The sequence below is a fragment of the Notamacropus eugenii genome, chromosome 2 (assembly GCF_028372415.1).
Source record: "Notamacropus eugenii isolate mMacEug1 chromosome 2, mMacEug1.pri_v2, whole genome shotgun sequence".
In the NCBI taxonomy this organism is placed as follows: Eukaryota; Metazoa; Chordata; class Mammalia; order Diprotodontia; family Macropodidae; genus Notamacropus; species Notamacropus eugenii.
In genome coordinates, this window is record NC_092873.1 from 326,169,800 (window position 1) to 326,177,686 (window position 7,887).

The following is a 7,887-nucleotide window of genomic DNA, read 5'->3' on the forward strand; positions in this document are numbered from 1 at the left end:
TCAAATTTTCTTTTCAGCTCTGGTCTTTTCATCAAGAATGCTTGAAAGTCCCCAATTTCATTGAAAGACCATTTTTTTCCCCTGAAGTATTATACTCAGTTTTGCTGGGTAGGTGATTCTTGGTTTTAGTCCTAGTTCCTTTGACTTCTGGAATATCATATTCCACGCTCTTTGATCTCTTAATGTAGAAGCTGCTAGATCTTGTGTTATCCTGATTATATTTCCACAATACTTGAATTGTTTCTTTCTAGCTGCTTGCAATATTTTCTCCTTGACCTGGGAATTCTGGAATTTGGCCACAATGTTCCTAGGAGTTTCTCTTTTTGGATCTTTTTCAGGTGGTGATCAGTGGATTCTTTCAATATTTATTTTGCCCTCTAGTTCTAGAATGTCAGAGCAGTTTGCCTTGATAATTTCATGAAAAATGATGCCTAGGCTCCATTTTTGATCATGGCTTTCAGGTAGACCCATAATTTTTAAATTGTCTCTCCTGGATCTATTTTCTAGGTCAGTTGTTTTTCCAATGAGATATTTCACATTATCTTCCATTTTTTCATTCTTTTGGTTTTGTTTTGTGATTTCTTGGTTTCTCATAAAGTCATTAGCCTCCATCTGTTCCATTCTAATTTTGAAAGAACTATTTTCTTCAGTGAGCTTTTGAACCTCCTTTTCCGTTTGGCTAATTCTGCTTTTGAAAGCATTCTTCTCCTCATTGGCTTTTTGAACCTCTTTTGCCAATTGAGTTAGCCTATTTTTCAAGGTGTTATTTTCTTCAGCATTTTTTGGTAATTCTGCTTTTCATACTTTACTTGCATCTCTCTCATTTCTCTTCCCAGTTTTTCCTCCACCTCTCTAACTTGATTTTCAAAATCCTTTTTGAGCTCTTCCATGGCCTCAGCCCATTGGGTGGGCTGGGATACAGAAGCTTTGATTTCTATGTCTTTCCCTGATGGTAAGCATTGTTCTTCCTCATCAGAAAGGAAGGGAGGAAATACCTGTTCACCAAGAAAGTAACCTTCTATAGTCTTATTTTTTTCCCCTTTTCTGGACATTTTCCCAGCCAGTGACTTGACTTCTGAGTTTTCTTTCCACCCCCACCTCGCCTCCAGATCCGCCCAGCCAGTGCTTGGGGTCTGAGATTCAAATGCTGCTTCCCAGGCTCAGGGTTTTGGGTGGGGGCAGGGCTGCTATTCAGTGTGAGATTAAGTTCAGGTGCTCAGGTGGGGGCAGGGCAGCCTCACAGGGCTCAGTTCCCTCAGGGGGTTTATGCAGAGACCTTCAACAATGGATCCTAGCTCCTGCCTGCTTTGAGAACCCCTGTCTGCTGCCACCTTTGCTGCTGCCTCCCAAGGAGGCCTGAGTTATGGAGACACCTCGCTCCACTCCTGGCAAGCCAAAAAGACTCTCTTACTCACCCCCGGTTCCCGTGGGTGGAGGGACCCACACCACCGCTGGAGATTCTGTCCCTGAAGCCTGCTTGGATCTTCTCCTCTTGGTGCCGTGCAGCCAAGGCAGGGCTGGGTTGGGCTCCGGGTCCGGGTTGTGACAGACCTTTCGTCAGTTTTTCAGGGCTCTCTGAAACTGAAATCTCATCTGCTCTGTTGTTCTGTGGCTTCTGCTCCTGACACAACTTCTTTAAGGCTTCTCTGACAAAGCATCTTTTCCACACAAACCTTGATTGACCCCAGGTTCCCTGATGCAGATTCCTGGTAGATAGGTATAAAAAGTCCCAGCCACTTGTAATCTAGGTCTCTCAGACTTCGTGGAGACCACACAAGTCGCTATATCCTACTGACTTACTGACCAGACACATTTTTGGAGATGAGGGAACCCTCATGGCCTGAAAAGCTAAGTACCATTGTTTCCTTGTTGAATATTCTTGCTGTTTTGAGGGAGAAAAATAAACTTTCTTTGTTAAATGTTCAGTGACTTATGAATGCTTCATTCTATCCCAGTACTGAACCTGAACTAAGATGGATCGGGCATTAGAGCCATAGCTATAATAGATATATGGGGAGAGACTACTGAATGGCATAATACAGGTCTTCCAAGAATATAGACTATTCTGTGCCCCATTTGGAAGGGGTAGATTTGTGGATGACTTGGTAAATGGGGGAATCAGAATATCTTTATAAATACAAAAAATTCCGTGTGTAGAAGTGACTTTCTCCGAGAATAAAGGTGTAAATAGAAAAATGTAATGACTTCTGCCCTCTTTTGTCTGTAAGTCACTTAACTCAACATAGATTAGGGAGTATGAAAGGAAGCATCATTTGAAAGGAGTTAGGGATTGGGGCATGAAGTCCTTTCCTCTTTCCTTGATAAGCAATTCCAAGAACTGTGAAATTGGGATGCATAAAATGAATAAAGTTGCATCCTGGTCTTTTCAGACTACTTCACTGAAGAAATAAAGTTTTCTAATCTCACTGATGTCATTGATGGCAGCTTGCCAATATTTCAGAGAACATCTGAAGAATAATTGGCTTCTGAGGTAGGCTGGTGATATAGCAAGAGAAATACACCAGTGGACTGCCAATATGATACATTGGTATCCATGCAATGACAAGGAATTGGATGAAGGCCATTACTCTGGATTGACCTGTTTTGGAGAATTTACTGGAGGACATAGGTGAAAGCTGCACAAGATGAGATGTTGTGGATGGTTTGCAACCTGCATTATTGGAGGAAGTTCTCACAAGGGGATTGCCAGTGGATTAAAGTATCCAAGTGAACAGTAGTACTGCCTTAAAGTGTTTTGCCTGGTTCTGACCATTTCTCTCACACCTACCTCTGGAGATGACCATGAAATCTCTTGTAGTTTCAGAGTCAATCAGATAAAAAGGCTCTGTTGATTGAGACTTCTTTCTTCTCCCTCTCCAAACTTTGGCTCTTCCCATCAACCTCTCTCTTGGATTCATTTCCCATTGTCTGCTTCTTTCAGTCCTTAGCATTCTGGGAAACCAAGACCAAGATTATAGGACTGTGTTCCAACAACATGGGGTCCTTCCAACCTTCCTTCTTTGTAGACCTCAAAGGCACAGTACGCTGGCAGACAGAACTTCTGGGTCACTTCCAAACCAGTTCTATCCCCTGGAATGAGTTTCTCCCCTTCTTTATAATTTTTAATCACTATATTTTTTGTTAGCATTTTTGTGAGCCAGTTGAATTCAGTGGATTATTCCTTGATATTTATGAGGCCAAGGTCATAGTGGCACTGCACAGAGAAAAATTATTTCAAGACCACCTGTTCTAATCTTAACTCCAGAAAACCATCACAAAAATGTGAATTATAAATTTTAAGTGTGAGATTCAGTTGGATGACTCAGTATACCTCAATTGTCACAAATGGATGAAACTTTATCTTAACAATGGTGGTAAATGGAAAGGGAAGAGAAAGAAATAAGCATTATATGGGACCTACTGTGTATCAGATAGTGTGCCAAGTACTTTACAAATATTATCTCATTTGACACTCACAACAGCCCTGTGAGGTAAGTGTGTTGCTATGATCCACATTTTGTAGTTGAAACAACTGAGGTAAACAGAGATTAAGTGACTTATCCAGGGACACACAGCTAGTACATGTCTGAAGCTGGATGTAAACTCAGGTTTTCTTAACTTCAGCCCCAGTGTTCAATACACTGAGCCACCTAGTTGCCTCAGTAATATATAGGTTAGTGATATCTTCAAATATAGTGTCCAGGGTCACTCCTTTATTCCCAAAGGGTTCCTGCTCTGGATTCATATTGGGTTAAATACTTAGGACACCCAAGGCGGAAATCACAGTTTTCTTGCACTCTGGCTCATTATGTACTCCACATCAGAGGTCTGGGGAAAATCCCTTAAATAAAGCTTACATACAGTTCGTTTCTAGAATCTCCTCTAAAATGGATTAACAGGATCTTTCTAGAAAAAAGATACTCATTATATAAATTAAATATAATGTATAGGACAGCTATTTGATTCCTCCTCTACAAAAGAAAGGCTTTAAAAAAATAAGTTTTAACACAGCTGTTGTCATTCAGTAGTTTTCAGCCATGTTTGACTCTTTGCGATCCCATTTGGGGTTTTCTTGTCAAAGATACTGGAGTGGTTTTCCATTTCCTCTTCCAGCTTATTTTATAGCTGAGGAAACTGAGGCAAACAGGGTTAAGTGACTCGCCCAGAGTCACACAGATAGCAAGTGTCTGAGGCCAGATTTGACATCAGAAAGTTGAGTCTTCCTAACTTCAATTCCAGCATTCTATCCAGTGTCACCCAAACACACGTACACATATTTAAAATATAAAACAATAATCTGACTCCTATTATACTTACTCTCTCAAACAGTAAAGACACTTTGTGGTAGTACAAAATACATATTTCACTTTTCCCTCTGACCTGGGCTATCTTTAAAACTCACAAGTCAAGATCTTCTGGTAAATTTGAGATTTCTTGGTCCATTATCTTAGCACTTGCTTTGTCTCTTTCAAGAAGTAGTATAGTTTCAGGAAGCATTTTCTTCTGGACAGGGATCCCTGACTCAGGAACCTATTTCTCAAACTTACAGGTTAATAACTAAGACTGGGAAATGTCCATCTTTTGGGGATTCTTGATTGGTAACCTGAACCCAGGTAAATAAACATAAAGCATGGCAGAAGAAGCAGACAGGGACTTGAGGTCCAGTTGTGGTAGTAGCAGTTCTCTCTCTCTCACATATACATATATATATGTATGTATGTATGTATATATACTACAAGGTTTACAAAGTACTTTACATATTATCTGATTTAATTCTCCCAATAAAACATAGGGGGTAAATACAATTGTAATCTCCATTTTACAGATGAGGAAACCGAGAATAAGAGAGATTAAATAACTTGCCAAAGGTCACCTAGCCAATAAATGCTTACAGCAGAGTTTGAACTTAGGTCTAACTGATTTCCAAATTTTGTATCCTCTATACTTTGCACCACTTCTCTGCCTAATCTGCTTAGTCTGGTCAGTCTCAGCTTCACCTAGGTGAACATATGTTCTTTTATGGAGGCACATGTGCTCCAGTTGCAATGACCCCTGGCAGGTGAAGAGAAATATCCTCTCTCTCCTTCAGCTGGAATCCAAGGGAGAGAAAGTATTGATTATGGCTCAACAAAAGGGGTCACTTCTTTTTTTCTTTTAATTTAATATTTTGTTTTTCCCCAATTACATGTAAAAACAATTAAGAGATTTTTCAAAATTTTTGAGTTTCAAATTCTCTCTCTCCCTGCTTTTTCCTCTCCCTCCCCATTGAGAAGGCAAGAAATTTGATATAGGTTGTACATGTGCAGTCATGCAAAATATATTTCCACGTTAGTCATGTTGTGAAACAAAATACAGATATAAAAATAAAGAAAATAAAGAAAGAGTGTGCTTTAATCTGCATTCAGATTCCATCTGTTCTTTCTGTGGAGATGGATCACAATTTTCATCATAAATCCTTTGGAATTGTCTTAGATCTTTGTATTGCAGAGGAGAGCTAAGTCATTCACAACTGATCATCATAAAATATTGCTATTACTATATACAATATTCTCTTGGTTCTGTTCATTTCACTTTGCATCAGTTCGTGTACATGTTTCCAGGTTTTTCTGAAAGCATCCTGTTCATCTTTTCTTATGGCACAATAGTATTCTGTCACAATCATATACAACTCATTCTGTCATTCAAAGGAGTTACTTTCAAAAAAGGTAGAAACCATCTCTCTTAGTTCCTTAAATCCCATAGAATTGGCAGTTCTTCCTGGTCAGGTTGCCAATACTACTTAAATAAACATAGCCTCTAATCACAGGACCAATAAGGGATTGCTTTATTCCAAAAGTACAAGTGTGTTATGCTCAGCAAGGGGCCAATGAGCACAACTAGCTCCAGGATCCCTATTACATAAAGAAGAATACATTATTATCAGCCTCATTTGAGATCCTATTAGGTATAAAGTGATGGGCAGAACCTTTAACAGGACTGATTAGGATCCTGGGAAGACAGATGTGGGTTTTGCCCACCTTGTAGAAAAGTTTCGCATTCTTTCTCTTCTCTAATGGAGATGAATGGGTGTGGATTTGGTCATGATATGGATATGGTCATTATACTTAATGCTGTACTCAGAGGAATTAGGTGATAATCAATGCCTGGTAAGGAAGTAGATTGAATTATTGAAAGTTATCACCAAGATGGACACTAATTTTTGCCATTTGGGGCTGGTGGGGATAGCTGAAATAGTCCTCCTTGAGAAAGCGAGTTTCTCTCCCTGTACCCTTAATTTCATCTCCTCCAACTCCTTCAGAATCTTGCTTCATTGGTCATTTCCCCCAACTCTCATCTTCAATTTCTCTTTCCCTTGTATTTACTAGCAAGCTTAGATCTCCAGAATTCATTTTTTCTTCAATTTGCTACCCACTTAAGTTATCAATCTTTCTCTTTCCTCCTGTTGACTGTTAAACTTCTAGAAAGAGTATTCTACCTTTTCTCTCTCCAACAGGACAAGGTGACTGTTGCTTTGCTAGGAAATAAAATTAAGAGGGTGCTGATAGTACAGTCTACTCCTTCAGAAGGAAGAAGTAACTGAGCTTAGTGCCTAGTTAGCAAGAATAATTAGTTTAAATGGAAAGCTTTTAGATAACCTATTTCCTTCCCATCCCCCTAGATGAGCTTCTTCCCAGGCCACTCTTCTCTGTTCTTGTCCCTGACTGATGAACCACATGGGAAGAAAGTGTCTCATGGTCTCAGTCTCCCCTCAATAAGCCCTTGAGTCCTGAGGTCGGAGTTTTTGCTCCCAAATGAATTTGTCTTTAAGAAGTTCATTTGTGTTTCTTTTTCAAGATTTTGGTTTATGTTTTCTTTTACAGCATGACTTACATGGAAATGTGTTTTGCATGACTATATATGTATAACCTATGTAAAACTGCTCACTCTCTCAGTGGTGGAGGGGAAAGAAGGGAGAGAATTTGGAACTCAAAATTTGAAAAAAAAACATTAAAAATTATTTTTATCTGTAATTGATGGAAATGAAATATTTTTAAAAATAAAGATGAAGAACCTGAAAAAAAAGTTCATTTAAGCATCTTTTGTGCTCTCACTTCAGGACCAGAATTGCTAGGTACAACTTTATCATCCATTCATTTTTCATTCTCCTGTTGACCACCCTATCTTCCTTCATACCCTGTCCTCTCTGGGCTATGACAATCTCTCCTGTTTTGCTTTGATAAATCCCTCTTAGTTTTTCTTCACTGCTTCCTTTAACCTCTCAGTTCCCAGTTGTGGGCATCTCCAAAGTCTTTGTTTTTGACTCTCTCCTCTTCTTTCTCTATTCTCTCCTTTAGCAAATCTATCCACCCACATGCCTTCAGTTATTCACTCTGTGCAAAAGACTCCTAAATGTGTATATATAGCCCTTGTCTATCCCTGAGCTCCAGGCCTGCATTTCTAACTGCCTGGCTAGCTTTCTGGCACTCAAACTCAGTACATCTAAAACCAAACTCACCATCCTTTCTCCAAAGTTTGTCTCTCCTTTTAACTTCCCTATTTCAGGGGATAGTATGACTATTTTTCCAGTTACCCAGGCTTAAAACTAGGAAGCAATTTCTTTCTCTCCTCTCCTATTTACCCACTTAGTTGCCAAGTTTTGTCAATCCCATTCTTACCACATCTCTGACATCTATCTCTTGCTTTCTAATTCTATTGTCACTACTACTCTTGAAATAGTCTCCTAACTGACCTTCCTGACTCTAATCTCTCCCCTCTCCAATTCATACTTCACACAGCTGTGAAAGCAATCCTCTTAATGTATAGGTCTGACCACATCACTCTCCTGCCCAAATCCTTTAGTAGCTCCCCGTAGAATAAAATACAAGCTCCTTACTCTATAGTCTGCCT